Source organism: Chinchilla lanigera, unplaced genomic scaffold, assembly GCF_000276665.1.
Source record: "Chinchilla lanigera isolate Chin_1 unplaced genomic scaffold, ChiLan1.0 scaffold00013, whole genome shotgun sequence".
NCBI classification, from domain to species: domain Eukaryota; kingdom Metazoa; phylum Chordata; class Mammalia; order Rodentia; family Chinchillidae; genus Chinchilla; species Chinchilla lanigera.
Window position 1 is genome coordinate 2,759,731 of NW_004955414.1, and position 6,597 is coordinate 2,766,327.

Genomic DNA, 6,597 nt, shown 5'->3' on the forward strand with positions numbered 1-6,597 from the left:
CCTAATACTTACTGTAGCACATTTTGAGGATGCTTACATAGATGGATGGTCAAATCTAGTTATATTTGCAGTGTAATTAAAAAACTAAATACTCATTTGAATAAAAAAGACAATATTCTCTTAAAATTATAATTTAATAACCTTATGAAATGAAAACTTCATTTTAAAAGAATTTTTAAAATGAATATAAAATAACCATATTTACAGGTTCAGAAATGACCCGTCTTGCTCACTTTATGACTCTCAAATAAATGCTAAATGTATCCAAACTGTTACCTTTTTAATAAAGTTGAAAAAATAGTAGTAATGATGACGTATAAAATGGTTTCATCAAATCACTTAACTACATAATTGTTAAGATGGAAAGTGATTATCTATTATAAAAATAAATGATACCCATAAAGTTTACAAATAGCAATATATCAGTTCAAGAAGAACAGTTTTATAAAAAACAGTATGGTTTTTAGGAAACTTTCCCCTTGATTTAGTACATTAAAATACTCTTCATTCAATGTCTTTTTTAAATGTCTAAAACAATAAGGTATTTTTTCTATCATCATATAAAATAAATCAATACCTGAGAAACTATTTCCTTGGTTACAAATACATTTGCATTTTGTGTAATTAATCTTAACCTGTCAGGTGACTAAATTCATTAATCATCCACTTTCCTACTATAGTGCTGGACTTTTAGATGAAGACAGAAATGGCTACATGATGTCACATCAGTCTTATAAATTTCAATTTCAGGCGATCTATCAAGTAATACATTGGAAAGACAGCATTAAACAGGGACATCCTGAAGAGAAAAATGTGATTTTTATCCCGTCATCTTTATTGTTGGTCATGGACAATAAAGCCTTTCCTTTCTGAGCAGCTATTTCTTTTAAGCAGTTGACACTGTGGATTTTTCCTTTCTCACATATAATTTTGAACATTTATGATGAAATATAAAAAAGAGAATCACAGCATGCTAAAGGAGTACACACTGTAGTTTGAGGAAAACTGGAGTTTTAGTCAAATGAAGGAGAGAAATATATCAAAAGCTCCTGCTCTCACAATAAGTTAGGAGAAGGAAGTGGAGATATGGCCAGGGCATAAGGCAAAAGAAGATGGCTCTGTATTGAACTTATACACATGTATTCATAGAATTACTGATATTTACATATCACAAGTATTTAAATCAATAGTAGAAATATCCCAGTGCCTCATCAACATGCTCATAGTATCATAAAATATTATGCTAAAATATCTTTATGACAATAGTAGAATAAAATATATATTCAAAATGGGTTTTTCTAAATCCCCCAAACTTCACCTAAATGAGAAATCAAAAAGATTAAGAATCAGGGCAAAAGGGAAATATATTTATAAGGCTACATTACAATCTAGTCTTTATGAGGAATTTAAGATAGCATGTACTTTCAAAAAGCAGATATTCAGAAAATATTTGTATAATAATAGATTGAAAGTGTTTTTCTTGGAGTAAAACTAAGTTAAAGAACAGGGATTTCTCTCCATAGGTCTTAGTGCCATTTTAGAACCCAGTGGCAAAGAAAAATTCAAATACTTTGAATATTGTGATAAATTTGAAGTTAAACGGTTTTAAATTTTTTTTAAGTTTTCAAAGTTGCATGTTACAGATAGGGGATATTTTAATGGTTTTCCTGTAGGTATGACTTAACTTTGATATACAGGTTTAATTGGATTTTGTGACAGTTGTTTTCAGGCACTTATACTTTTTCTGATATCTATCTATCTATCTATCTATCTATCTATATATATATATAGTGTCCAAAGTAACTGAAGATTTTTTTCTTTTTCTTATTATTAATTTTATCAGCACATTTTAGATATATATAATGATCATATTCATTCGAGAATTTTTGTACCTGTACATGATACTTCTTAATTCTTCTTTTTTCCCTAAACCCCTGTCCACCATTCAACCCTTCTTCTCTTCCTTATTTACAAGAGCTTTTTCTCTATTTTTTTCCTTTTTTTCTTTTTTTAATTAAAGAAATCCAATTACATATGTAACAGGTTATCACAGTCCTATTTTGTAATAGGTGTTTTACCATCTGATTATCAGATTTACTAGTAGAAAGCATGCCACAAAACTAACTAGCTAAACTATAACTATAGCAGGACATTGTCTATGGGACATTATCCTGTGTACAGAAAGCCTGGAGATTCTCTTGTAAAATTTTTCTTTAATATTAAGTGCAGAAGTATGTCTTCAAGTGTGGGTAAGTATGCAAATACATGTGCAGGATGAAGTGTATGTTATTAAGAAATGTGAAGCAGAGAGGACCTGGGTTGTAGGAAATCTCACTCATCTATAAGCAGAAACCTGGAAAATATTAAAGGACAATACATTCATAGAAAAGAAAGCCTAATCTGAAAAATCTTAAGGAAAAAGCACCACTGGAGTTACATGGGAACCACAAGTCACAAAAGCAAAATCAAAGTATTAGTATTAGGAAATTTGTTTCTTTCTCATTTTTCTACTTTCCCTTTTCATTACTAGATTTTGAGGACATAAAATATCACACAGTGATGATGAAGCCACTGTGTAGTGGTGAAGTGGTAATTTTGGAGTCAGACAAATCTGAGTGGAAATTTGGCCCTACTACCATGTAACTGTGGTACTATTGTATTGGTGGCTACAAAAGAACATGCCTTCCGATATACCTATTCTTATACAGCGTTAACTCTTAGCTTGTGTGACTCGCTTTGTTCAGTGGAATATTATCAGTGATGACACAATATAGACTTCAGAACTCCTTGACAATTGGGTTTTGTCTCTTAAAATTTCACCTCCCCCAGAAAGAAATTCAGGATGTTCTGATCTAATTACCTTCTAACTATAAGTCCAAGAGATGCCAAATGAAAACAGAACTACCAGGTGAACCTTTGCTGATATACAGTAGTATAAACATTCACAAACCACAATTAGAGCTAGCTACAGTGGTCTGAAAGTGGCCCTCTGCTCTGTAATCACCAGTGAAAAGAGATAAGAGGCCTTGGCTGGCTGCTGGACAAAGACATCTCCTCCAGCCCTGCAACCAGAGGTGCAACTAAAAAAGTGGCCTTGGCTAGCAGCAGCACAAGGGCACTGCCTCTGCTGTCTGACTGACCTGTGAGATGAGTCAGTGGTATGGCCAAGATCAGCCTTTCATGTAGCAGCAATCCTACTGCAGACTTGGTGGGGTTAATCAGTGCAGGTTCTGGCTTCGACTAGGGAACTAACACAGAACTGGAGGCACCAGCAACAGTTCTTTTTGTTTAGAAGGGTGGTTGTTTAGGATTTGATTTTATTGTAAGTTTGTTTTCTTGGTCCTATCCTGTCCTGTCCCGTATCTTTTTCCACAACAGTCTTTCTTGACTTTCTGATATTTACATATGAATGAAAATTGTCTCTAGCCTTCCTGGTTTGCCTTAATATCTTTTGCTTTCTCCTTCATTCTTTTTCTCCTGTCCTCTTCCCCAGCATCACAGTCTGGGTGATCATCCTTTATCCTCTAGTCTTGCATCCACTGTATTTCTCTTCAGTTATTGCTCTGTTTTGTCCCCTATCCCTCCTACATTCCCCTTCCCAACAGGATAAGATCACTATATCAAGGGGAAATTCACTGCTGACAAGTTCCTGGTTTATGTTGAATGTTGTTACATAAGTATAGATCTTTCTCCTAAGGTTAGAGATACTAAATTATTTACCACATATTGTCAGTTTTCAACTTTTTCTTGATGATATTGTTGTTGCTAATTTTATTACTTTAACCAGGGTGCCACAATTCTTGTAAGCAGTTGTAACCCTTATATGACAACACTGTGATAATCTGGGTTCATAATCATTCCCATAGTCCATGACCAAAGGACTGAGTGCCGAGCCAAGTGGATAGCAACTCTTCATTCCAAAGAAAGTTGGAGGATAGGCCCTTGGGATAGACACAAAGACCAACAGCCAGCTATACACTGAAGAAATCTTGGAGGAATAGACATTTCCTAGAGAATCCTCCATACCAGTGGTAAAGCTACCTAGCATAAGACATATACAAACAACAACACAGTAAACAAATTAAAATAAAAATGTAGGAAATGACAAGACAAACAAAATGCAGTCCCAAGCTTCCATTCTACCCAGAACAAATCCAGGGAACAATGAGATAGAGGAAACCAGAAGTCACACAAGTGAATCTTGTGAAATGACAGCACCAGAAGTAACAAATACATACCAGAGGCTATAGAGGAAAGCAGAATAGAAATAATTCCATGGGTTAAAAGAGAGCTGACAATGACAATGAAAGACTTGCTCAGCAAATCTACAGTACCCATAGATTAAAAAACATAGGACAATAGAATAATGATGAAAATTACAAATTCCCAATATAGGAAAGAAATGGAATCCATAAAACAGATTCAAACAAACATGCAAGATATTAAAATTCCATTGAAATTTTCCATATAACAGGAAGTGAAGACAGAATATCAGACCTAGAAGACAGGACTGCAGTTAGATATCATGAAAAGAAAATCTATTTAAAATAGCAAGGGACCATCAAGAAATAATCCAACAACCTCAAGATGATGCAAAGAAGAACAACATAAGATTGATTGGAATCAGTGAAAAGAAAAGCACAAACAACATAAAAAACATGCTCACAGAACTAATACCAGAAAATTTTCCAAGTATGCAAAAGAATTTGACATATGGAAAAGAAGCATACAGAGCTCCATTTAGTCATGAACAAAATAAATCTACACCAAGGCATATAATAGTCAAGATTCCTGAAATTCAGCAGAAGAACAGAATATTAAAAGCTGTTAGAAAAAAGAAATAAATCACCTATAATGAAAGCCCATCAGAATCATGGCAGGCTTCTCAGCACAAACTCTTAAGTCAGGAGAGCTTGGAGCAAATTATTTCAAGCTCTGAAAGAAAACAACTTCCAACCCAGACTGATATATGCTGCAAAATTGTATTTCATAACTAATTGAGAAATGAAATACTTACATGGTAAAGAACAACTGAGGAAATTCATGATAACCAAATCAGTTCTACAAAGGGTATTGAAAGCTATTCTAGGAAGAGGTAATAAAACTACAATTCCAAGAGTACTAATAGAAAGAAGCCACCAGGAAGGTCAAGCAGTTAAATAGGAAAGACAGGGACACAAAAACAGGAAAATAACATGACAAGGACAAGCCAGTGTGTATCAGTTATAATCATCAATGTAAATGGTCTTAATTCACCAATAAAATGAAATATATATGTATTTAAATTTTCCTTCAAACTTAGTTCTAAGTTAGTTCTAATTATCTTAGCATGGTAATGATAACACATAGGAGTGTATGTTAATTGCCCTGAAAATGTAGCAGAAAAATAATTTCTAGTTTAAAAAGATTCCAAAACTCTTGGAATAAATTAATACCTTTAACCTCAAGAAGAAATAAACTGAGGCTGTAGTATTTTTAAAACTATCTCAAGTTTATCATTATAAAGGAAAAGTGATTTTTAAAAATGTAGACACTCTAGGGGCTGGGGATTTAGCTCAGCAGCAAAAGCGCCTGCCTGGCAAGCGCAACGTCGTGAGTTCGGTTCCCGGTACCAGAGAAAAACGAAACAAACAAACAAAAAAAAAATGTAGACACTCTATGTATCTCTGAGGTCCACTATCATAAACTGGTCTTTGTAATCCTGAATAAGCAAGTACATTCAAAAATTTTAAATTCCTATATCTGATCTGAAATGATGCTTATAAAATGCTTAAAACATTAGATTTGGTTTAATAGCAGTTATGAAAAATTCTTCAAAATTATAGGTAATATATTTATTTATACTTGTGTTTATTGGTATCATTTTATCATTCCCAACACTCTGCTGAGGGTAAAGTTCTACTGTGCTGATCATAAAAGCTGGATAAATTCCAGGAAAGAATAATGAATATGTTTAGAGATGTTATGCTTCACAGATGATAAGAATGAACCAAATGAATGTTGTCTGCCATGGAAAAAAAAGGTTATTGGCATCTCCAAGATAAAACCAAGAGAAGCAAAATGAAGAAAAACAAAGCAATTAATCTTTGCCAGGAGGCAAGCCTAGGGAGAAAGAAGAGAAATGTACAGGTGGAAAAAGGCAATTCTTTAAACAATGAAATAGCTACAACCAAAGCCAGAAGGCATTGAGGAGAACAGATGGTCATTTAGCCAAGTTAGGCAATGAAAACTGTTTTATTTTTATTTTTTTATTTTATTAGTCATTGCTAATTTTTTGATGAGTGTATCATGGTTCCTCATTCCTAACATTTGAAAATATTCACAGTGTGAGGGAATCTACTTCTGAGTGGACATTAGTGAGGTATGAGGGGTTAGGAGTGTCAAACATGACTGCCTTAAAAGACAGCAAGATACAGTACCCAACTATACAACTGTATCATGTTTTCCCCACATTTCCTCTCTGCAGAAAGCCTGGGCTACTGGCAAGGCAGGTCATTGTTAGAAATCTAACAAGAATTTAATCCCATATGTCATCTGCTATGCCCATAAATTTGGGAACTCTAGATGGTGTTGGCTTTGGATAAGAAATTGAAAAAT